This window comes from Triticum urartu, chromosome 3 (genome assembly GCF_003073215.2).
Source record: "Triticum urartu cultivar G1812 chromosome 3, Tu2.1, whole genome shotgun sequence".
In the NCBI taxonomy this organism is placed as follows: Eukaryota; Viridiplantae; Streptophyta; class Magnoliopsida; order Poales; family Poaceae; genus Triticum; species Triticum urartu.
The window spans coordinates 508,926,161-508,953,084 of record NC_053024.1 but is presented as its reverse complement, the minus strand read 5'-3'; positions in this window follow the sequence as shown (position 1 = coordinate 508,953,084).

Sequence of the window (26,924 nt, the reverse complement as noted above, 5' to 3'; positions counted from 1 at the left end):
TTGTTCTACTTGCGTGGTAACCATAGAAGCATGTTTGCTAACAAGTTTAAGTTCACCTCTAATATTAGCCATATAATCACCCAAGCATCTAATCATATAAGCATTTTATTTTAATTGTCTACCAAAATAAGCATTGAAGTCATCTTGCTTAAACATAAAGTTATCAAACTCATCCAAGCACTGACTAGCAATTTTAGTAGGAGGAACTTCAGCTTTATCATATCTATAGAGAAAATTTACCCTTACTACCTGTGTCGGGATATCAGGATCAGGAGGTTCTTCAACAAATAAAGAATTGAGATCATAAGTTTCTTCAACAAGCGGTGAATTAAGACCATGTATTTCTTCAATAGAAGGTAAATTCTTAACATCTTCAGCTTTAATACCTTTCTCTTTCATAGATTTCTTTGCCTCTTGCATATCTTCGGGACTGAGAAATAGAACACCTCTCTTCTTCGGAGTTGGTTTAGGAATAGGCTCAGTAATTGGAGCAGGAGCTGGCTCAGGAGGTGCCCAATTATTTTCAATTAACAACATATTATTCAATAGAATTTCAGCTTCATCCGGTGTTTTTCCCTGAAAGAGAACCAGCACAACTATCCAAGTAATCTCTGGAAGCATCAGTTAGTCCATTATAAAAGATATCAAGTATTTCAGGTTTCTTAAGAGGATGATCAGGCAAAGCATTAACTAACTTGAGAAGCCTCCCCCAAGCTTGTGGGAGACTCTCTTCTTTAATTTGCACAAAGTTGTATATTTCCCTCAAAGCAGCTTGTTTCTTATGAGCAGGGAAATATTTAGCAGAGAAGTAATAAACCATATCCTGGGGACTACGCACACAACCAGGATCAAGAAAATTAAACCATATCTTAGCATCACCCTTTAATGAGAACGGAAATATTTTGAGTATATAGAGATAACGTGATCTCTCATCATTAGTGAACAGGGCAGCTATATCATTTAACTTAGTAAGATGTGCCACAACAGTTTCAGATTCATAGCCATAAAACGGATCAGATTCAACCAAAGTAATTATATCAGGATCAACAGAGAATTCATAATCCTTATCAGGAACACAAATAGGTGAAGTAGCAAAAGCATGGTCGGGTTTCATTTTATCTCTAAGTGATTCTTTGTTCCATTTAACTAATAACCTCTTAAGCTCATATATATCCCTGCAAGCTAAAATAGCGGTAGAAGATTCCATATCAAAAAGATAGCCCTCAGGAATAACAGGCATATTTTCATCATCACTTCCATCATCGTATTCAGATTCAATAGTTTCTTTTTCTCTAGCCCTAGCAATTTGTTCATCAAGAAATTCACCAAGGGGCGCAGTAGTATCAGGCATAGAGGTAGTTTCATCATCAGTATCATGCATAGCAGAAGTGGCATCATCAATAACATGCGACATATCAGAACAAATAGTAGAAGCCGGTGTAGGTGTCTCTAGCTTACTCATAACAGAAGGTGAATCAAGTGCAGTGCTAGATGGCAGTTCCTTACCTCCCCTCGTAGTTGAGGGATAGATCTTGGTTTTTGGATCTCTCAAGTTCTTCATAATGATAAGCAGATATAAATCCCAAGTGACTCAAAGAATAGAGCTATGCTCCCCGGCAACGGCGCCAGAAATTAGTCTTGATAGCCCACAAGTATAGAAGATCGCAACAGCTTTCGAGGGTAGAGCATTCAAACCAAATTTATTGATTCGACACAAGGGGAGCCAAAGAATATTCTCAAGTATTAGCAGCTGAGTTGCCAATTCAACCACACCTGGAAACTTAGTATCTGCAGCAAAGTGTTTAGTAGCACAGTAATATGATAGTGGTGGTAACGGTAACAAAAGAGTAGTGCAAGCAAAAGTAAATATTTTTGGTATTTTGTAGTGATTGTAACAGTAACAGCGGGAAAGTAAATAAGCGTAAACCAGTATATGGAAAACTCGTAGGCACCGGATCAGTGATGGATAATTATGCCGGATGCGGTTCATCATGTAACAGTCATAACATAGGGTGACACAGAACTAGCTCCAATTCATCAATGTAATGTAGGCATGTATTCCATATATAGTCATACGTGCTTATGGACAAGAACTTGCATGACATCTTTTGTCCTACCCTCCCGTGGCAATGGGGTCCTATTGGAAACTAAGGGATATCAAGGCCTCCTTTTAATAGAGAACCGGAACAAAGCATTAGCACATAGTGAATAGATGAACTCCTCAAACTATGGCCATCACCGGGAGTGGTCCCGATTATTGTCACTTCGGGGTTGCCGGATCATAACACATAGTAGGTGACTATAGACTTGCAAGATAGGATCAAGAACTCACATATATTCATGAAAACATAATAGGTTCAGATCTGAAATCATGGCACTCGGGCCCTAGTGACAAGCATTAAGCATAGCAAAGTCATAGCAACATCAATCTCAGAACATAATGGATACTAGGGATCAAACCCTAACAAAACTAACTCGATTACATGATAAATCTCATCCAACCCATCACCGTCCAGCAAGCCTACGATGGAATTACTCACGCACGGCGTGAGCATCATGAAATTGGTGATGGAGGATGGTTGATGATGACGACGGCGACGAATCCCCTCTCCGGAGCCCCGAACGGACTCCAGATCAGCCCTCCCGAGAGGTTTTAGGGCTTGGCGGCGGCTCCGTATCGTAAAACGCGATGATTTCTTCTCCTTGATTTTTCTCTCGAAAGCCAATATATAGAGTTGGAGTTGGCGTCGGAGGGCATCCAGGGGGCCCACGAGGTAGGGGGCGGCTGGCGCGTCCCACTCCCTACGGTAGGGGCGTCGTGCGTTTGGTGGAATTGGATGACAGGGTTAGTCATGGAGTGCTGCCACAGTCTCTCGGTCGCGCTCTCTCTCTCTCTCTGCGATGGTGCTCTCTCTCCTTTCGAGCCTCGTAGTAAGGTCGCTCCTCTTCCTCTCCTCACTCTATGGATGCGCCTCTCCTATTATTTCGTTTCTCTCTTCTTTCCTAGGCATGGTGAGTGACTCGTCTCTCCTCTCCTCTGCTCTAGCATCGGCGTAGTTCACTTTGGTGTGTGTGCCACTCTCCGGCTCTGTTAAAAGATTACTAATCCGCTCTAGACACGTGTATTGGCATGGATATCGATGCCGTGAATGCGCTCCTTCAAGGTTCCTAGGCTCCGCGAGCTTCCGTTTGTCCCCTTGGCTCCGTCTATATTGTGTGTGAACCTTCGTTCTCACTCGGCACGTACGCATTATATATGACGGCTGAGTATAAATTAGGCAACATGCTCACATAGTGGAGTGAAGTGGTCCTCTCTTACAACGGTCTCGAAGGCTAGCGCGGCCGGGATCTCTTTTAAATCTCACGTCTTCTAGGTTTATCCCTAGAGACAGTAAGTAATAAAAAGGTGTATAAATTGATATAACAGAAGGACTTCTAACTTAATCCTTTAGTCCTGCGAAGTGGTGTCCTTAAATACATCACTCAAGTTAGCCTTCTCGTATGCGGCATGTTACGGAGTATGACATTTTTTTTGTTTAAATTCCTAATCGTGCCTCTCAAGCAGTTGACAGCCCGCGAACCTACGTTTTTGGTTCGTAAGATTGTTCGATATGCTCATGCAGTGGTAGACAGCCTCACGTCTCTGCGGTTTGCACTATGATTGAGAAAGTCATACTCCCTATCCTTGATACGTCTATACCGAAAATGAGGTCTTATCTCCTAGAGTTTTGATCTTGCCGTCCAGTGTCGCTATGTTACCATAACTGTTTTGGGAAAATAATCTGGGTCTATATTAGTTTCCAACGTCGTTTTCTGCTATCTCATACTGTTTGATGAAGCCTATTAGACCCTCGCTGGATGGATGTTCCAAGACCCAGACTTTGCTCGATTTTCCTCTACAATGGACCTAATATAATCTCAGTTGGTCGCGAGTGGAGACAAATGTAATAATTATGAGGAACGGAGTGCGAAATACGGGAAAGATAATCATAACCTAGAGAAGTGTATTTTTGAAGGATAATAGGCCACCTGATGGAAGGCTTGGACCCAATGTCGAAGATACGTGAGGTGCTGCATGAGGTGTGGGGGGCGCGCCACCCCCATTAGGCAGCCCCCTGCTCGGTGGGCTTGAGCGATGGTATCTTCCTTATTGAGTTCGCACGGCTCTTTGGGGTGACGAGGCGATGGTCTCGTTTCCGTACCATCTCTATCCCCTAAGGAGCTCAAGGGCGCATCAACTACTGTCTTCTGACGCATAACTAATTATTCTGAATTTTGTTTTTGCGGAAGTTATTCTTGTGGTGTCTTTCATGATACGAATATAATTGTTGGAAGTTGCCATTCGGATTTATACTGCGGTAAGCTGCACCACTGCTCTTATCGGTAGCCGTGATCTCCGTGGTCGGAGCGTCGCAGCTCTTTCTCGACCGAGTAGCTCATTTACACCCCCGCTAAGGTTACTCGTGCGCCTCCTCTCTCGCAGATCGCAAGTCTCTGATCATGCGCTCCATGAGACCTATCTCTCGCGAATATCTGTGCATATGTTTAGGCTGACTCCGTCCCGCACCGTTCATGTTTTGTCAGCGCGCTCCTCATTGTGCATATTGCTTAGGCAATGATGCGATGGTCGTTCGACATAGTATTTGTGGTCGCAAGCCACCTCCATAGATATCGTTTTATGAACATGTCACATCTATTGGTACAATTCCACATCACCTGCGTACACCAGCCGGAGCGCAGTTCATATAGAGTCAGATATCTGATGTTTAGTATTCGCATTTGTATTTGAGTGCTCTAGTAACGGTGAATATATATCACAAGTTGCTCTATCATTCATCTCTCGAAATCAGAGGGCATGAGTTGCTCTCTAACAGAAGAGACGCGAAGGGTTTGAAATCAAAGTAAGGGCAGAAAAAATGCTCTGAACTCAAAATGAGCACTACCAAAAACTATATAGAGAGCACTCGCTATAGGTCGTGGATCATCGCGTTCTCTATCACACTTATGAGCTTGTGCTTCATAGAAGCACCATAAGTCTTATAGATAGAAAGAGAGTCCTGTTCGAGCTGCTTCAATTACGCTCTAGAAGTGGGATTATACTAGTGAATCGTGTGTTTCTTGGTGAGAATGATATAGAAGGCGTCTTTCGTCAATCTCACACATAGATGCGCTTACATCGCTGCGCGAGGTCAATTTGTGCACTAGGTGCTTAATTGAGAGCAGACATATGTGAGGGGAACACCCCCTAATTTTCGTTTTGTAGAGGAGGTCCGGACTTACCTCTTTTATTTTTTTGATGTGCCATTAAATTAAAATTTATCACCTTTTATCCTTAGCAGTAGGAGTCCTAAAGGTTTGGCATGATTTTGATTTATGTAGTTTGTCCGATATGCGCCAGCATCCCGGCATGAGGAATCATAGTGCTGTGGTGTTAGAGCTATCTAGTGTCAGCATAGGCAATACTCCCTACGTCTCTGTTGGAGACTCTTCGGGTAGTTGTATGTGAGACTATCTCTTTCCTCTTTTTTTCTCTTTCCATCATCCAGAGCACTACAGTATTCTATCCCCTTCGTTGCCATATCGTATCCGCTGTGAAGTCAGAGTTATTCTGGAAGATGTAAAGATTTGAGACATCAAAAGTATGAAACAATTGCTTGGCTTGTCATCGGTTGTGCTGGATTTAAATATTTGTGTGTGGTGAAGATGGAGCATAGCCAGACTATATGATTTTGTAGGGATATACTTTCTTTGGCCATGTTATTTTGAGAAGACATAATTGCTTTATTAGTATGCTTGAAGTATTATTATTTTTATGTCAATATGAACTTTTGTCTTGAATCTTTCGGATCTGAATATTCATATCACAAGTAAGAAGAATTACATTGAAATTATGCCAACTAGCATTCCACATCAAAAATTATCTTTTTTATCATTTACCTACTCGAGGACGAGCAGGAATTAAGCTTGGGGATGCTTGATACGTCTCCAACGTATCTATAATTTTTGATTGCTCCATGCTATATTATCTACTGTTTTGGGCAATATTGGGCTTTATTATCCACTTTTATATTATTTTTGGGACTAACCTATTAACCGGAGGCCCAGCCCAGATTTGCTGTTTTTATGCCTATTTCAGTGTTTGAGAAAAGGAATATCAAACGGAGTCAAAACGGAACGAAATCAACTGGAGAGTTATTTTTGGAAGGAAACCCTGATGGACTTGGACCCCACGTCAGAAGATACGGGAGGTGCTCACGAGGGTGGGGGCGCGCCCACCCCCCTAGGGCGCGCCCCCCTGCCTCGTGGGGCCCCCGTAGCTCCACCGACGTACCCCTTTCACCCATATATACCTACGTACCCTAAAACTTTCAGAACAAGATTAGATCGGGAGTTCCGCCACCGTAAGCCTCTGTAGTCACCAAAAGTCAATCGGGACCCTTTCGGCACCCTGCCGGAGGGGGCAATCCCTCTCGGTGGCCATCTTCATCATCCCGGCGCTCTCCATGACAAGGAGGGAGTAGTTCTCCCTCTCGGGGCTGAGGGTATGTACCAGTAGCTATGTGTTTGATCTCTCTCTCTCTCTCTCTCTCGTGTTCTTGAGTGATGGTCTTGATGTATCGTGAGCTTTGCTATTATAGTTGGATCTTATGTTTCTCCTCCCCTCTACTCTCTTGTAATGATTGAGTTTTCCCCTTTGAAGTTATCTTATCGGATTGAGTCTTTAAAGATTTGAGAACACTTGATGTATGTCTTGGTGATCATTGCGGGTTTCGTGACATTGGGAACCTATGCATAGGGTTGGCACACGTTTTCGTCGTGATTCTCCGGTAGAAACTTTGGGGCACTCTTTGAGGTCCTTTTGTGTTGGTTGAATAGATGAATCTGAGATTGTGTGATGCATATCGTATAATCATACCCACGGATACTTGAGGTGACATTGGAGTATCTAGGTGACATTAGGGTTTTGGTTTGATTTGTGTCTTAAGGTGTTATTCTAGTACGAACTCTAGGGCTGTTTGTGACACTTATAGGAATAGCCCAACAGATTGATTGGAAAGAATAACTTTGAGGTGGTTTCGTACCCTACCATAATCTCTTCGTTCTTCTCCGCTATTAGTGACTTTGGAGTGACTCTTTGTTGCATGTTGAGGGATAGTTTTGATCCAATTATGTTAGTATTGTTGAGGGAACTTACACTATCGAAAGTATGAACCCTAGGCCTTGTTTTCCTATCATTGCAATACCGTTTACACTCACTTTTATCACTTGCTACCTTGCTGTTTTTATTATTTCAGATTACAAATACCTTTATCTACTATCCATATACCACTTGTTTCACCATCTCTTCGCCGAACTAGTGCACCTATACAATTTACCATTGTATTTGGGTGTGTTGGGGACACAAGAGACTTTTTGTTATTTGGTTGCAGGGTTGCTTGAGAGAGACCATCTTCATCCTACGCCTCCTACGGATTGATAAACCTTAGGTCATCCACTTGAGGGAAATTTGCTACTGTCCTACAAACCTCTACACTTGGAGGCCCAACAACGTCTATAAGAAGAAGGTTGTGTAGTAGACATCAAGCTCTTTTCTGGCGCCGTTGCCGGGGAGGTGAGTGCTTGAAGGTATATCTTTAGATCTTGCAATCTAGTCTTTTAGTTTCTTGTTTTATCACTAGTTTAGTTTATAAAAGAAAATTACAAAAAATGGAATTAAGTTTGTCTCATACGCTTCACCTTTTTAATATCTTTCGTGAGTATGATGGAAAGGATAATTGTGCTCAAGTGCTAGAAGAAGAAATCTATAAAATGTTTGGCACTAAATATTTGAATGATGAGCATGATTGCAATGTTGTTAGTATGAATTCCTTGAGTATCTATGATGCTAATGATATGCAAAGCCACAAGCTTGGGGAAGCTATGTTTAATGAATATGGTATTTTTTTGTCCCCCAAGTTTTGATGAGCAAATTTGTTACGATGAAAGCATGACTCCTATCTATGATGATTATTGTGATGACATGTATGCTTTAAAGAATAATGATAACCATGAAACTTGTCATCTTGATCTTAATTTTCAATCACATGATAGTTATTTTGTTGAGTTTACTCCCACTATTATTCATGAGAAGAATTTTGCTTATGTGGATATTAGTAAATTTTGCATGCTTGTAGATCATGAAAAGAATGCTTTAGGTGCTGGTTATATTGTTGAATTCATTCATGATGCTACTGAAAATTATTATGAGGGAGGAATATATGCTTGTAGGAATTGCAATAATATCAAGTTTCCTCTCTATGTGCTTAAAGTTTTGAAGTTATGCTTGTTTTGCCTTCCTATGCAAGTTGATCCTTGTTCCCACAAGTTGTTTGCTCATAAAATCCCTATGCATAGGAAGTCTGTTAGACTTAAATGTGCTAGTCATACTCTTCACGATGCTCTCTTTATGTTACAATTCTTATCCTTTATGTGAGCATCATTGAAATCATCATGCCTAGCTAGGGGCGTTAAACGATAGCGCTTGTTGAGAGGCAACCCAATTTTATTTGTGTTCCTTACTTTTTTCTCCTGTTTAGTAATAAATAATTCATCTAGCCTCTGTCTAGAACCTTTGGGAAGACTTGGGGAGAGTCTTGTTGATCTTGCTGTCAAAAACAGAAACTTTAGCGCTCACGAGAACTGCTGCCATTTTTATTTGGAGAGTGATATTTAGTTAATTCTTTTTGAATATGATTAATAGATAAATTTCTCAGGTCCATAAATTTATTTGAGAATTTTATGAATTCCAGAAGTATACGTTTGATCCAGATTACTACAGACTGTTCTATTTTTGACAGATTCTGTTTTTCATGTGTTGTTTACTTATTTTGATGAATCTATGGCTAGTAAGATAGTTTATAAACCATAGAGAAGTTGGAATACAGTAGGTTTAACACCAATATAAATAAAGAATGAGTTTATTACAGTACCTTGAAGTGGTGATTTATTTTCTTATACTAACGGAGCTTATGAGTTTTCTGTTAAGTTTTGTGTTGTGAAGTTTTCAAGTTTTGGGTAAAGATTCGATGGACTATGGAATAAGGAGTGGCAATAGCCTAATCTTGGGGATGCCCAAGGCACCCCAAGGTAATATTAAAGGATAACCAAGAGCCTAAGCTTGGGGATGCCCCAGAAGGCATCCCCTCTTTCGTCTTCATTCATCGGTAACTTTACTTGGAGCTATTTTTTTATTCACCACATGATATGTGTTCTGCTTGGAGCATCAATTTATTTTGTTAGGATTTGCTTGCTGTTATTTAGAAAAATGTTTTGCATCTTTTATTTCAATAAAAGTGGCACTGATAGCCTTTACTATGCCTATGTTACAAGTATACATGTTGCTGTTTGAAAACAGAAAGTTTACCGCTGTTGCAATAATTCCCTAGAAAAGTCAGAATGTGATAAAATGTTGAAACCTTTTGCATATTAATCTCTGATAAATTTACTACAGTGGGAATTTTATTTCATAATTTTTGGAGCTAGGGAAGTATGGATGTTGCTGCATTCTTTACAGACTATCCTGTTTAGACAGATTGTTGTTATATTTGCATGGTTGCATATGTTTGCTTTTTTAATGATTCTATTTGAGGATAGGACTATTAAATATGCAGAGGCCAGTAGTATGCAATGTTGAATAATAATTTTAGTGATTTTCTATAGTATAGTATGATAAGGTTTTGGCAATGGTTTATACTAACTTATCTCACGAGTCCTTGTTGAATTTTGTGTGGATGAAGCTTTTGAGATTTAGGGAGACCGTGATATGAGAGGAATTAAGGAGACACAAAAGCTCAAGCTTGGGGATGCCCAACGCACCCCAAGATAATATTTCAAGAAGTCTCAAGTATCTAAGCTTGGGGATGCCCCGGTTGGTGTGATGCCCGGGTAATCAAGCTACAGTAACCCTCTAGTAATGATGCCACGTCACCTCGATTATTGTTGATAATCTCGCGTTAGTTCAGAACCGATCCAAATTAAAATTTGAATTAAAGTCAAAACAATTACAGTTTTCAAAAGTCAAAACTAAATTGTTTCTAATGTGTCAAATAATCCATAATAAATGTTGGTGAAGAAATCATCTTTAATAAAATATTTAAATGCACTAAGTTAATTAAAATAGTGATAAGACAATTATCTAAAATGCTTTTAGAATAAAAGGCAAATGCAAAATACCTTATTTAGAGTGCCAAAATATTTGGGGCCGTGACCTATTTGATAGCACTAAATTAGTTGTCGTTTCTAAATTTTATGAAACTAAAAAGAAGGGAAAACAGAAAAGAAATAGAATAAAAAACACAACAAAAAAAAGAAAGAAAGGAGGCCAACCCCCCCGGCCACACTCGGCCTTGGCCCAGATGGCCGGCCCAGCCGCCCGAACCGGCCGGCCCTCCCCCACCACCACTTAACCCCCTCGGTCCACTGACCGAAACCCTAACCCCCACTAACCCCCCGAACCACGCCCACTTTCTCCACTCCTCCCGCACGATTCCCTCACCACTCCCTCCCGTTTCTCCAGTGCCGCCACGCTCCTTGCGCCGGATCCCCCCACCCCTGTCGGCGCGCCCGCCCCTGAGGAACCGTCGCCTCCACCCCGCAACTCCTCCCCCCCCCACCCCATCCTTGCGTCGACGTCCTCGCCCAGGACTTGGCTGGATTCGCGCCTCCACGTCCTTCGGCCCAGACCTCCGCCGCACCAACGAGCAAGTCCGGCCAGCCTCCGCCGCCCCTTCCCGTTCCCGGATGGATCCGGCTGCTTCCACGTCGTCCCCGGTGCCAAGTTCATCCTCCTGTGTCTTCTCGCTGCCCGAGGAGCAACAAGCCGCCGCCTGGAGCTCCGTCCTGAAGCTCGCCGCCGCCGCCTCCCCGACCTCGTCGGGATTCACGTCACCATCGCCATCTCCGCCCTGACCTCGCTGCCTCAAGCACCACCACAAGCCCGCTGCCATCCCCTTCCGGCTCACTGTGAGCCCCGCGCCCTCCTCTTTCCTCTGTGCTCCGGCCTCCCCTCCCCTAGCTCGTTCGCCACTGTCACCGGTGCTCGTCGCCGCGCTCAACCGCAGTCGTCGCGCTCCCGCCCGCGCACGTCGCTTGGGGCCGCGCCCCGCCTTTGTCCCCGTGTCGCCACCGCACCTCCCTGCCTCGCCCCGCTCCCGCAGACTGCTGCTGCTGCACTCCGCCCGCTGCTAGCGCGTCGTGCCCGCCTTCTGCTCGCCGTGTCACGCCCACCTGCCGCTCACTGCTTCGGTCGGCCCGTGCTGGCTTCGCCCCGCCGCTTCTGCCCTGTGTGACGCCACGCCACACATCGCCCCGTGTCCGGGTCCAGTACCCACGCCCACGCCCGTTAACCCGTTTGTGGCCTGGGACAATGACACGTGGGCCCAGCCCCAGTAAAACAAAAAATGAATTAAAAAATATATAAAGAATGATAATTAATTAATTAGAAAAATTAATTAAGATGATTAAATTGGTTTAATTAAACTAATTAATCTTAATCAGTATAACCAATTAATTAACCTAATTAATCCTGGTAATCAACCCGTTAACTGCTTAATTAGTCTCAACTAATCTTGTTAGTTAACTAGGCACACAATGACAGGGGCCCCACCCCTGTTGACCAGTCAAACTTTGACCGGTCAATTGGGTCCCCCTTGGCCCACATGTCAGCCCCTCTGGTACGCTTTTGTGTACCCAGAGCTAGGTGCACATAGTATTTTACATTTATTTTTGAATTAAGTTAAATTCAGAAAATGAATAAAACTTTGAAAATTAATAGAAAATAATCCATAACTCGGATGAAAATACTTTATACATGAAAGTTGCTCAGAACGACGAGGCGAATCCGAATACGCAGTCCGTTTGTCCGCCACACATCCCTAGTATAGCAAACTCGCAACTTTTCCCCTCTGATTCATCTGTCCGAAAACGCGAAACACCGGGGATACTTTTCCAGATGTTTCCTCCCTTCATCAATATCACCTCCTACCGCGTTAGGGCATAACTAGCACCGCGTATTTCCTCGTTATGTTTTGTGATGCTTTGTTTGCTTCGTATTTACTGTTTCTTCCCCCCTCTTCTTCTCCGGTAGACCCCGAGACCGACGCTGATACCACCGAGTACGACTATGTCACTGACGACCCTTCTCCCTCTACAACAGAGCTTCCAGGCAAGCCCCCCCTTGATCACCAGATATCGCCTACTCTCCTCTATAGTGCTTGCATTAGAGTAGTGTAGCATGTTACTGCTTTCCGTTAATCCTATTCTGATGCATAGCCTGTCATTGTTGCTACAACTGTTGATACCTTACCTGCAATCCTAAATGCTTAGTATAGGATGCTAGTTTATCATCAGTGGCCCTACATTCTTGTCCGTCTGCCATGCTATACTATCGGGCCGTGATCACTCGGGAGGTGATCACGGGTATATGCTATATACTTTATACATGATACATGTGGTGACTAAAGTCGGGTCGGCTCGTGGAGCACCCGCGAGTGATTCACGGATTGGGGGCTGAAAGGACCTTTGTCCCAACGGCCCTCTGTGTGGATCTTTGTGGCGAAGCGACAGGGCAGGTTGAGACCACCCAGGAGAGAGGTGGGCCTGGCCCTGGTCGGCGTTTGCGGTTATTTCAAGATAACACGTTTAACGAGATCTTGGTATTTGATCCGAGTCTGGCCACTGGCCTATACGCACTAACCATCTACGCGGGGACAGTTATGGGCACTCGACATCGTGGTATCAGCCGAAGCCTTCTGTAACACCCCGGATATGATTTACCCAATATGTACTCCAACTCTTGCTGTTTCCGGCCTTAAGTTATTTTATTTTCTCGGGTTCGGGTTTTTGTCTCCGTGTGTTGTTGTCGTTGTCATGCATCTCATATCATGTCATCATGCGCATTGCATTTGCATACGTGTTCATCTCATGCATTCGAGCATTTTCCCCGTTGTCCGTTTTGCATTCCGGCGCTTCGTTCTCCTCCGGTGGTCATTTCTACCTTTCTTTTGTGTGTGGGGATTAAACATTTCCGGATTGGACCGAGACTTGCCAAGCTGCCTTGGTTTACTACCGGTAGACCGCATGTCAAGTTCCGTACCATTTGGACTTCGTTTGATACTCCAACGGTTAACCGAGAGACCGAAAAGGCCTCGTGTGTGTTGCAGCCCAACACCCCTCCTAGTTGGCCCAAAACCCACCAAAACCTTCTCCATCATCTAGAGCGTTCGATCACGATCGCGTGGCCGAAAACCGCACCTCATTTGGACTCTCCTAGCTCCCTCTACCTATATAAACACCTCCCCCTCCAAAATTCGCGGACGAACCCTAGCCCTCTTCCACCTCCAGCCGCCGGACGTGTCCATCCTGGACCGGACGTGTCCAGCCGCCGCCCTCCGACGAATCCGCCTCTGCCACTTGTCCTCCCCACGCCTCCCAGCCGCGCGGCCCGTCAGGCCCATCGCGGGCCCCTGCGAGCCCGTCCCACCGCCGCCACCGCACGGGCGCCACCACCCGCGGTCGCCCGACCGCACGGACGCCGCGCCGGCCTCCCGCTCCGCCGCCGCCGCGCCATCAACTCCGGCGGATCCCGCTCCGCCGCGCCTCCTCACCGCCACACCGCCCGCGCCTCCGCCGTTCGCTGCCGCGGGAGCCGCGCCCCGGTGACCGGATCCGGCCGCCCCGGCCTCCTCCTCAAGATTCCGGCGAACCTCGGCAAGTCCGGCCACCTCGGCTTCTTCTCCGGCGAGCTACAGCGTCTTTCGGCGATCTCCTCGGTTCGCGTGCAAGCGGATCTAGATCTGGACGTTTGGGTTGACTTTTGCCCCGAAACCCTAGCTCATTTGCTCCTATTCATCGTGCTATAACTCCTCATCCGTAACTCCGTTTTGGGCATATAGCATATCAAAATGTTCGTCTCAGAGAGTACATCATTTCATCTCATTGCATCATTTTCATTTGAGTTCATATTGATGCCCGAAATGATGTTAGAAGAGTGCTTCTTGAGATAATTGTCAGATCTGCTGCTTCATTTAGCTATTTGTCATTTTTGCCATGATTATTGTGTGCCTGTCATGCCCTTGAGCTCTACATATGTTTTGTTAAGGGTTTTGCCATCTTTCCATAGGTGCAACCCATGTATTTTTGTGATGTGTTTGGTGACTAGCACGAGCTTGCAAAGTGAGGCATTTGCTAATGCTGATTTCAGGGACTTAGCATTTCCACTAAGTCCTTGATCTGTTTATCTCATATGGCCATATGTTCATGTTGTTTCCTAGTGATCCGTGCCTCTTTTGAGGATGATCAATAAAGATGTTTTGTTAATATTGTAGTGCTCTATCCATCCATGTCTTTGTTTGCAATTATGGAGCACCCTAGCTTGAGTCAATCGAGCTCTACTTTTTTCATTTCGTGAATCTGGGCAGATTGTCTACTTGTTAGCAATTTTGCCGAGGATGTTGTAGTTGATCAGTGCATGCTATGCTATTGTTCTTGCCATGTCTCGCTTGCATTTTGTGTATTCTTGATGGGCGTATGCTTAGCTTGTCATGACTTGCTCTATAGTGAGTGCATCGAGCTCGTAAACATGCCTACTTGATATCTGTTTCAGCATGCTCCAGTTTTCACTAAGTCTATGATCTGATTATGTTTTTGCCATGTTCACATGCTTGCAATTGTATTTTCTGATCCCTTTTGGCTCAAGGTCACTAAGGGACTTTTGTTAAGATCTTTGAGTAGCTCCATGCAATGCTTTACTTTGCCATGTTCAGGTCCTGTAGCATATAGTTTTCATGCTCCGAAGAGTGCTATCTGATCTGAAATTCCAGACAAGTGTTAATTTCACCAAGTCTGAGATCTGTTTACCATATGCATTTTTGCCATGCTTGTGTGAACCTGTTAATGGATGAATTGGCCGTAGCTCAGTGCTAGACTTTTGTTAAGCTTCTTGAATGAATCCCTGACATGTATTTTTATGCCATGTTTGAGTGCTGTAGCATGTTCATCTTGTTGCATTTAGATGGCTACTTGCTGTAAATCGCAGAACGTGGTCATATTTGAATCGCTTGCCATTTCCAAACCATAACTCCGATTCCGGCGTTCTTTATATCGTTTTCAAGCGATTTCATCTCATCTTTCCAGTGGCACACTTGGATTTCCAAGTTGAGGCCAGGGTCATTCATTCCCTTGTCACGCATCCCGCATAGCATACCATGTTTGCATCATATTGTTTGAGCTTTGCACGTGGTTGATTGTGTTCCGTTTGCTTGTTTGTCTTGTTTGGGTAGAGCCGGGAGACGAGTTTGCTAACGAGGAGCCCGTTGAGTTTGCTTTCGAGGATCCAGTCAACTCTGGCAACTTTGCAGGCAAGATGATCATACCCTCGAAATCACTACTATCTTTGCTTTGCTAGATGCTCGCTCTTTTGCTATGCCTATGCTACGATGCCTACCACTTGCTTTCAAGCCTCCCAAATTTCCATGTCAAACCTCTAACCCACCATGTCCTAGAAAACCGTTGATTGGCTATGTTACCGCTTTGCTCAGCCCCTCTTATAGCGTTGCTAGTTGCAGGTGAAGATTGGAGACCGTTCCTTGTTCGAACATTATTTACTTGTTGGGATATCATTATATTGCCATGTTATCTTAATGCATCTATATACTTGGTAAAGGGTGGAATGCTCGGCCTCTCGCCTAGTGTTTTGTTCCACTCTTGCCGCCCTAGTTTCCGTCATATCGGTGTTATGTTCCCGGATTTTGCGTTCCTTACGCGGTTGGGTTATAATGGGAACCCCTTGATAGTTTGCCTTGATTAAAGCTTTTCCAGCAATGCCCAACCTTGGTTTTACCATTTGCCACCTAGCCTCTTTTTCCCTTGGGTTTCCGGAGCCCGAGGGTCATCTTATTTAAGCCCCCCCGGGCCAGTGCTCCTCTGAGTGTTGGTCCAACCTAGAGCCCCTTGCAGCGCCACCTCGGGGAAACCCGAGGGCTGGTTTTAGTTGTACGGATTGCTTATCCGATTGTGCCCTGAGAACGAGATATGTGCAGCTCCTATCGAGATTTGTCGGCACATTCGAGCGGTGTTGCTGGATTTGTTTTAACCTGTCGAAGTGTCTTGAAGAACCGAGATACCGAGTCTGATCGGAACGTCTCGGGAGGAGGTCTATTCCTTCGTTGACCGTGAGAGCTTGTCATGGGCTAAGTTGGGACTCCCCTGCAGGGATTTGAACTTTCGAAAGCTGTGCCCGCGGTTATGGGCAGATGGGAATTTGTTAATGTCCAGTTGTAGATACTTGAACCTTAACTTAATTAAAATGAATCAACAGTGTGAGTTACCGTGATGGTCTCTTCTCGGCGGAGTCCGGGAAGTGAACACGGTGTTGGAGTAATGCTTGCGCAGGTTGTTCTCTAGTTTCTCGCTCGCGCTTTGCCTCCTCTTCTCGCTCTCTTTTGCGAACAGGATAGCCACCATATATGCTAGTCGCTTGCTGCAGCTCCACATATTTGCCTTGCCTTTCCTATTAAGCTTAAATAGTCTTGATCGCGAGGGTGCGAGATTGCTGAGTCCCTGTGGCTCACAGATTACTATTACACCAGATGCAGGGCCTGAAGATTCCGCTCCAGGTGACGCGCTTGAGCTCAAGTGGGAGTTCGACGAGGACTCTCAACGATACTATGTGTCTTTCCCTGATGATCAGTAGTGGTGCCCGGTTGGGGGTGATCGGGACCGTGTCGTATGTTGGGTTATCTTTTATTTTGGCGCCGTAGTCGGGCCATGAGTGTTTGGATGATGTAATGTTATTTATGCACTTTGTGTGACGTGGCGAGTGTAAGCCAACTATGTTATCTCCCCTTTATTATTTATATTACATGGGATGTTGTGAAGATTGCCTAACTTGCGACATTGCTTTCAATGTGGTTATGTCTCTAAGTCGTGCCTCGACACGTGGGAGCTATAGCCGCATCGAGGGCGTTACAAGTTGGTATCAGAGCCTTCCCCGACCTTAGGAGCCCCATTGCTTGATCATTTTAGCAGCCGAGTTGTGTCTAGAAAAATGTTTTGAGTCATTTAGGAATTATATATCGGGGAGTTTAGGAATTCTTTTTACTTCCCAGTCTCCTCATCGCTCTGGTAAGGCATCCTGACGTAGAGTTTTGACTCTTCTCTTCTCAAATTTCACTAAAAAAAATTTAGGATCACGCGGGTATCTTGGAATCGTTCCAATGGTTTTATGATGAGAACATTGTCTTGGTGCCTCCTGTCAGTGGTTTTGTGGAAGTGTCCCGGGGAGTTGAGATCTGAGGTGTTGTCGTCATAATGTTATCGTTGCAGTTCTGGAATACCTGAGTTTAGTACGCCGACATCGAAAATCTCTTTTATGCAGTCCGTTCATGAGATAACCTTGACGCCACCCAGTACTGGGGCGGGAGTTCGGGACTATCGCCATAACTTGTATAACGGATGCTTTTCGAAGGTTGAGGTAGATGGTTTCCGAAGTTTTTCTCGGTTATGTGTTGAAGGATGGATACAGCTGGATGTAGGATTTGCTAGATTTGGGTGAGATATTATGCTTCCCCTGTATCCCCAACACCTGATTGCATAACCGGAAAGGTTCGGGAGTTTCATAGGTGGGAATTCTTGTAGCTCTAGTTCTTCTTCCACGGATATTTGGTTTGAGATTGGGATTTCTTACCGAGTATTCGTTCTTGATCCGTACCTTGTTGATTTATTTCTCTACCTAATTCTAAGTGGCTTCTCAATTTAGGGATATGTGACCATTTCAAGAGGAATGCATTCGTTCATTTTGTTTGGATGTGAAGACTATATGTTGCAATTTTCATTCCGTTGGATTCAGCTTCAATATTTATCTGTCTATGTGCTAATGGTGGTCAACCTCTTCAGGATGGCTCCCGCTAAGAGCACCAATCAGAATCAGAATCAAGATCCGCCACCACCTCCACCTCCTCCGGAGGCATGGCAAGCTGTGATGGCCGCAACCAATGCAAACACACAGTTGATCATGCAAATTCTTCAAGAGCGCAATCAAGGCAACCAAGGGAACCAAGGCAACAATCAGAATCACTTTGCTACACTCAACCAGTTCCTTGCTAACGGGCCAAAGACTTTCAGCAATTGTGTTGAGGCAACTGATGCTGACGATTGGCTCGTGGATCTGTGCAAGCATTTCGAGTGCAGTAACGTCAGGCCTGAGGACTTCGTCAAGTTCGCTTCCTTCCAACTCAAAGATCAAGATGCAGAATGGTTTCAGCAGTACAAGGACTCCACAGGTGGACGTGTGATCACTTGGGATGAATTCCGTCAATACTTCAAAGCTCATCATATTCCCCAGAGCGTGGTTGAAAGCAAGCGTGAGGAATTCCGCAACCTGAAGCAAGGCTCTTTGTCTATCTATGACTACAACAAGTTGTTTCAGAAGCTCGCCCGCTTTGCCAAGCAGGACATTCCTGATGAGAAGAGCATGATATACCAGTTCAGGGGTGGTCTCAGAGAAGAAATCCAGCTAGCTCTTGTTCTCTTTGAGCCCTTGAGGTATGATGAGTTCTACAACATGGCATTGAAGCAAGAGGCCGCTCAACTGAGGTGTGATGCTTCCAAGAAGCGAGTTAGAGACACTACTCCGTCTTCCTCTACTCAAGTCGCCAAGCAGCAGAAGTATTGGCTTCCTCCTCCTCCGTTCCGTCAGCCGTATCAGCAGAAGAGCAAAGGTGGCAGTGGATCTTCCCACCCCCCCAACCCCGGCTTTCAGAATAAGACTTCGTCTCAAGCTCCAAGATCGAGTGCTCCGTATCACCGTCCGCTTTCAGAGGTCACGTGCAACAAGTGCCAACAGAAGGGTCACTATGCCAACAAATGCTCCAATCAGAGGCGTCTTCCTCCTCCTCCTGTGAGATCGGCAAGTACAGCTGTGGTCAAGCATAACCCCAAGTACGCCAAGGTCAACTTGATGAACGCAGCTCAGCCAGAGGATTCGTCAGATGTCATCATGGGTAACCTTCCTGTTAACGATATTCCTGCAAGAGTTCTTTTTGACACTGGTGCATCGCATTGTTTCATGTCGAGACCTTTTGCATCTAAGCATGATTTTTTTACTCAAGTGTTGTCGAAACCGTTGGCTATTGTCTCTCCGGCCCGTCAAATGACATCTCGAGTATGTGTTCCGGATGTTACAATCACTTTGGGTGACTATAAGTTCTTGGCCTCTCCAAATGTTCTTGATGACTCGGATATTGATCTTATTCTCGGAATGGATTGGCTTTCTAAGCACAAGGCGCATCTTGATTGTGCTGCCAGGCAGATTCAATTGACTCATTCGTCTGAGGATGTAATTGTCTTTGCCGCTCGGGATAATACCATCCGTCTGTTTTCTCTCAATGAGAAGGGTGAACTCGATGCCATCTCGCAAATTCCAGTCATTTGCGAATATCAAGACGTCTTTCCAGAAGAGCTTCCAGGAATGCCTCTGCACCGGCCAGTTGAATTCGTCATTGATCTTGAGCCTGGCACGAAACCAGTGTGCAAGCGTCCTTACAAGCTCGGACCTGAAGAGTTGAAGGAGCTGAAGAAGCAACTCGATATTCAAGAGAGAATGGGTCTCATTCGGCCTAGTTCTTCTCCGTGGGGTTGTGGTGTTCTTTTTGTGAAGCCGAAGGATGGAACAGACCGACTTTGTGTTGATTACCGTCCATTGAACAAGAAGACCATCAAGAACAAATACCCACTTCCCAACATCAACGAGCTGTTCGAACAACTCAAAGGTGCCCAAGTATTCTCCAAGCTTGATCTCTGTATGGGTTATCATCAGATTCGAATCCGTGAGCAAGATATTCCCAAGATGGCTTTCAGGACAAGCTATGGCTCATATGAATACACTGTCATGTCTTTTGGCCTCGTCAACGCTCCTCCGACTTTCTCTCGCATGATGAACTTCATCTTCAATGCCTACACCGATGACTTCATTTTGGTCTTTCTCGAAGAACAAGGAAGATCATGCCAAGCACTTGCGTTTGGTGCTTGATAAGCTGAGGGAACACTGGTTCTACGCCAAGTTCTCCAAGTGCGAATTTTGGCTCGATGAGGTTCTTTATCTTGGTCATATCATCTCTGCCAAGGGCATTGCGGTGAATCCTGAGAAGGTGTCTGCAATTGTGAATTGGGAACCTCCTCAGAACGTGAAGCAACTCCGTAGCTTCCTCGGTCTCGCAAGCTATTGCCGAAGATTCATTGAAAACTTTTCTAAGATCGCGAAGCCTCTCTCAATTCTTCTCCAGAAGCACGTCAAGTACGTTTGGTCTCTGGAGTGTGACATTGCTTTCAACACTTTGAAAGAGAAATTGATCACTGCTCCAGTTCTGACTCCGCCTGATGAATCCAAGCCGTACGAGGTCTTTTGTGATGCCTCTCTCCAAGGTCTTGGTGCAGTGTTGATGCAAGAGAAGAAAGTTGTTGCTTATACCTCTCGCCAATTGAAGCCCAATGAGAAGAACTACCCCACTCATGATCTCGAGTTGACGGCAGTTGTGCATACTCTTTTGACTTGGAGACATCTCTTATTGGGAAGAAAAGTGGACATCTTCACTGACCACAAGAGTCTCAAGTACATCTTCACTCAGCCTAATCTCAACCTCAGGCAAACTCGATGGGTCGAAATGATTCAAGAGTATAATCCGAGTATCGAGTATACTCCAGGCAAGGCCAATGTGATTGCTGACACATTGAGCAGGAAGGCTTATTGCAACAGTCTGATTCTCAAGCCTTATCAACCCGAGCTTTGTGAAGCTTTCCGCAAACTTAATCTGCAAGTTGTTCCTCAAGGTTTCCTCGCCAACCTTCAAGTCTCTTCTACCTTGAAAGACCAGATTCGCCAAGCCCAGCTTCTTGATGCTATGGTGAAAAAGGTGAAGATTGGGATTGCCAAGAGTCAACCCAAGTACAAGTGCTACCGCCTTGATGACAAGGATACTCTCTTCTTCGAGGATCGTATTGTTGTACCCAAAGGTGACCTCCGTAAAGTGATCATGAACGAGGCTCACAGTTCTCTCCTCTCCATCCACCCTGGGAGCACGAAAATGTATCAGGACCTCAAGAAGGCTTATTGGTGGACTCGAATGAAGCGCGAGATTGCTCAATTCATGAATGAATGTGATGTCTGCAGAAGAGTGAAGGCAGAACACCAAAGGCCAGCTGGTCTCCTCCAACCTCTTGCCATTCCAGAATGGAAGTTTGACCACATTGAGATGGACTTCGTGACTGGGTTTCCAAAGTCCAAGCGTGGCAATGATGCTATATTCGTTGTCATCGACAAAATCACCAAAGTAGCTCACTTTCTGCCTATCAAAGAGTCAATCACTGCAGCTCAATTGGCGGAACTCTATACCTCTCGGATTGTCTATCTGCACGGTATCCCACAAGTGATCTCTTCAGACCGTGGCAGCATCTTTACCTCCAAGTTTTGGGATTCTTTTCAGAAGGCCATGGGCACCAACATCCGCTTCAGCACAGCTTTCCATCCTCAAACTAGCGGTCAAGTCGAGCGTGTCAATCAGATTCTTGAAGATATGCTCAGGGCTTGTGTGATCTCCTTCAGCATGAAGTGGGAGGATTGTCTTTCTTATGCTGAATTCTCCTACAACAACAGTTTTCAAGCAAGTTCGGGCAAGGCCCCATTTGAAATTCTGTATGGCAGGAAGTTCCGTACCCCTCTCAACTGGTCCGAAACCGGTGAACGTCAGCTTTTGGGCAATGACTTAATCACAGAGGCAGAGGAAATGTGCAAAGTCATTCGACATAACCTCAAAGCAGCCCAATCCCGTCAGAAGAGCTACTATGATAGTAAGCACCGTGATTTGTCTTTCGAGATCGGAGATCATGTTTACCTCCGCGTCTCTCCTATGAAAGGTACTCGTCGCTTCGGTATCAAAGGGAAGCTTGCCCCCAGATACGTGGGACCTTTCAAGATTGTCAGCAAGAGAGGCGATCTCGCCTATCAACTCGAGCTTCCTTCAAACTTTGCAAATGTTCATGACGTGTTCCATGTCTCTCAGCTCCGAAAGTGCTTCAAGACTCCTGACCGCACCGTCAACTTCGAGGACATTGAGCTCTAAGAAGATCTCTCCTATCATGAGCACCCCGTGGCTATTCTTGAAGAGACTGAACGCAAGACTCGCAATAAGTCAATCAAATTCCTCAAAGTCAAGTGGTCACACCATTCCGACCGTGAAGCTACCTGGGAATGCGAGGATCACCTCCGTTCTGAGTACCCGACGTTCTTTCAGTCCTAGATCTCGGGACGAGATCCTTTCGTAGTGGTGGAGTGTTGTAACACCCCGGATATGATTTACCCAATATGTACTCCAACTCTTGCCGTTTCCGGCCTTAAGTTATTTTATTTTCTCGGGTTCGGATTTTTGTCTCCGTGTGTTGTTGTCGTTGTCATGCATCTCATATCATGTCATCATGCGCATTGCATTTGCATACGTGTTCATCTCATGCATTCGAGCATTTTCCCCGTTGTCCGTTTTGCATTCCGGCGCTTCGTTCTCCTCCGGTGGTCATTTCTACCTTTCTTTTGTGTGTGGGGATTAAACATTTCCGGATTGGACCGAGACTTGCCAAGCGGCCTTGGTTTACTACCGGTAGACCGCATGTCAAGTTCCGTACCATTTGGACTTCGTTTGATACTCCAACGGTTAACCGAGAGACCGAAAAGGCCTCGTGTGTGTTGCAGCCCAACACCCCTCCTAGTTGGCCCAAAACCCACCAAAACCTTCTCCATCATCTAGAGCGTTCGATCACGATCGCGTGGCCGAAAACCGCACCTCATTTGGACTCTCCTAGCTCCCTCTACCTATATAAACACCTCCCCCTCCAAAATTCGCGGACGAACCCTAGCCCTCTTCCACCTCCAGCCGCCGGACGTGTCCATCCTGGACCGGACGTGTCCAGCCGCCGCCCTCCGACGAATCCGCCTCTGCCACTTGTCCTCCCCACGCCTCCCAGCCGCGCGGCCCGTCAGGCCCATCGCGGGCCCCTGCGAGCCCGTCCCACCGCCGCCACCGCACGGGCGCCACCACCCGCGGTCGCCCGACCGCACGGACGCCGCGCCGGCCTCCCGCTCCGCCGCCGCCGCGCCATCAACTCCGGCGGATCCCGCTCCGCCGCGCCTCCTCACCGCCACACCGCCCGCGCCTCCGCCGTTCGCTGCCGCGGGAGCCGCGCCCCGGTGACCGGATCCGGCCGCCCCGGCCTCCTCCTCAAGATTCCGGCGAACCTCGGCAAGTCCGGCCACCTCGGCTTCTTCTCCGGCGAGCTACAGCGTCTTTCGGCGATCTCCTCGGTTCGCGTGCAAGCGGATCTAGATCTGGACGTTTGGGTTGACTTTTGCCCCGAAACCCTAGCTCATTTGCTCCTATTCATCGTGCTATAACTCCTCATCCGTAACTCCGTTTTGGGCATATAGCATATCAAAATGTTCGTCTCAGAGAGTACATCATTTCATCTCATTGCATCATTTTCATTTGAGTTCATATTGATGCCCGAAATGATGTTAGAAGAGTGCTTCTTGAGATAATTGTCAGATCTGCTGCTTCATTTAGCTATTTGTCATTTTTGCCATGATTATTGTGTGCCTGTCATGCCCTTGAGCTCTACATATGTTTTGTTAAGGGTTTTGCCATCTTTCCATAGGTGCAACCCATGTATTTTTGTGATGTGTTTGGTGACTAGCACGAGCTTGCAAAGTGAGGCATTTGCTAATGCTGATTTCAGGGACTTAGCATTTCCACTAAGTCCTTGATCTGTTTATCTCATATGGCCATATGTTCATGTTGTTTCCTAGTGATCCGTGCCTCTTTTGAGGATGATCAATAAAGATGTTTTGTTAATATTGTAGTGCTCTATCCATCCATGTCTTTGTTTGCAATTATGGAGCACCCTAGCTTGAGTCAATCGAGCTCTACTTTTTTCATTTCGTGAATCTGGGCAGATTGTCTACTTGTTAGCAATTTTGCCGAGGATGTTGTAGTTGATCAGTGCATGCTATGCTATTGTTCTTGCCATGTCTCGCTTGCATTTTGTGTATTCTTGATGGGCGTATGCTTAGCTTGTCATGACTTGCTCTATAGTGAGTGCATCGAGCTCGTAAACATGCCTACTTGATATCTGTTTCAGCATGCTCCAGTTTTCACTAAGTCTATGATCTGATTATGTTTTTGCCATGTTCACATGCTTGCAATTGTATTTTCTGATCCCTTTTGGCTCAAGGTCACTAAGGGACTTTTGTTAAGATCTTTGAGTAGCTCCATGCAATGCTTTACTTTGCCATGTTCAGGTCCTGTAGCATATAGTTTTCATGCTCCGAAGAGTGCTATCTGATCTGAAATTCCAGACAAGTGTTAATTTCACCAAGTCTGAGATCTGTTTACCATATGCATTTTTGCCATGCTTGTGTGAACCTGTTAATGGATGAATTGGCCGTAGCTCAGTGCTAGACTTTTGTTAAGCTTCTTGAATGAATCCCTGACATGTATTTTTATGCCATGTTTGAGTGCTGTAGCATGTTCATCTTGTTGCATTTAGATGGCTACTTGCTGTAAATCGCAGAACGTGGTCATATTTGAATCGCTTGCCATTTCCAAACCATAACTCCGATTCCGGCGTTCTTTATATCGTTTTCAAGCGATTTCATCTCATCTTTCCAGTGGCACACTTGGATTTCCAAGTTGAGGCCAGGGTCATTCATTCCCTTGTCACGCATCCCGCATAGCATACCATGTTTGCATCATATTGTTTGAGCTTTGCACGTGGTTGATTGTGTTCCGTTTGCTTGTTTGTCTTGTTTGGGTAGAGCCGGGAGACGAGTTTGCTAACGAGGAGCCCGTTGAGTTTGCTTTCGAGGATCCAGTCAACTCTGGCAACTTTGCAGGCAAGATGATCATACCCTCGAAATCACTACTATCTTTGCTTTGCTAGATGCTCGCTCTTTTGCTATGCCTATGCTACGATGCCTACCACTTGCTTTCAAGCCTCCCAAATTTCCATGTCAAACCTCTAACCCACCATGTCCTAGAAAACCGTTGATTGGCTATGTTACCGCTTTGCTCAGCCCCTCTTATAGCGTTGCTAGTTGCAGGTGAAGATTGGAGACCGTTCCTTGTTCGAACATTATTTACTTGTTGGGATATCATTATATTGCCATGTTATCTTAATGCATCTATATACTTGGTAAAGGGTGGAATGCTCGGCCTCTCGCCTAGTGTTTTGTTCCACTCTTGCCGCCCTAGTTTCCGTCATATCGGTGTTATGTTCCCGGATTTTGCGTTCCTTACGCGGTTGGGTTATAATGGGAACCCCTTGATAGTTTGCCTTGATTAAAGCTTTTCCAGCAATGCCCAACCTTGGTTTTACCATTTGCCACCTAGCCTCTTTTTCCCTTGGGTTTCCGGAGCCCGAGGGTCATCTTATTTAAGCCCCCCCGGGCCAGTGCTCCTCTGAGTGTTGGTCCAACCTAGAGCCCCTTGCAGCGCCACCTCGGGGAAACCCGAGGGCTGGTTTTAGTTGTACGGATTGCTTATCCGATTGTGCCCTGAGAACGAGATATGTGCAGCTCCTATCGAGATTTGTCGGCACATTCGAGCGGTGTTGCTGGATTTGTTTTAACCTGTCGAAGTGTCTTGAAGAACCGAGATACCGAGTCTGATCGGAACGTCTCGGGAGGAGGTCTATTCCTTCGTTGACCGTGAGAGCTTGTCATGGGCTAAGTTGGGACTCCCCTGCAGGGATTTGAACTTTCGAAAGCTGTGCCCGCGGTTATGGGCAGATGGGAATTTGTTAATGTCCAGTTGTAGATAACTTGACTTGAACCTTAACTTAATTAAAATGAATCAACAGTGTGAGTTACCGTGATGGTCTCTTCTCGGCGGAGTCCGGGAAGTGAACACGGTGTTGGAGTAATGCTTGCGCAGGTTGTTCTCTAGTTTCTCGCTCGCGCTTTGCCTCCTCTTCTCGCTCTCTTTTGCGAACAGGATAGCCCATATATGCTAGTCGCTTGCTGCAGCTCCACATATTTACCTTGCCTTACCTATTAAGCTTAAATAGTCTTGATCGCGAGGGTGCGAGATTGCTGAGTCCCTGTGGCTCACAGATTACTATTACACCAGATGCAGGGCCTGATGATTCCGCTCCAGGTGACGCGCTTGAGCTCAAGTGGGAGTTCGACGAGGACTCTCAACGATACTATGTTCTTTCCCTGATGATCAGTAGTGGTGCCCAGTTGGGGGTGATCGGGACCGTGTCGCATGTTGGGTTATCTTTTATTTTGGCGCCGTAGTCGGGCCATGAGTGTTTGGATGATGTAATGTTATTTATGTACTTGATTGACGTGGCGAGTGTAAGCCAACTATGTTATCTCCCTTTATTATTTATTACATGGGATGTTGTGAAGATTGCCTAACTTGCGACATATGCCTTCAATGCGATTATGTCTCTAAGTCGTGCCTCGACACGTGGGAGCTATAGTCGCATCGAGGGTGTTACAAGTTGGTAATCAGAGCCTTCCCCGACCTTAGGAGCCCCATTGCTTGATCGTTTTTAGCGGCCGAGTTGTGTCTAGAAAAATGTTTTGAGTCATTTAGGAATTATATATCGGAGAGTTTAGGAATTCTTTTTACTTCCCAGTCTCCTCATCGCTCTGGTAAGGCATCCTGACGTAGAGTTTTGACTCTTCTCTTCTCAAATTTCACTAAAAAAAATTTAGGATCACGCGGGTATCTTGGAATCGTTCCGATGGTTTTATGATGAGAACATTGTCTTGGTGCCTCCTGTCAGGGGTTTAGTGGAAGTGTCCCGGGGAGTTGAGCTCTGAGGTGTTGTCATCATAA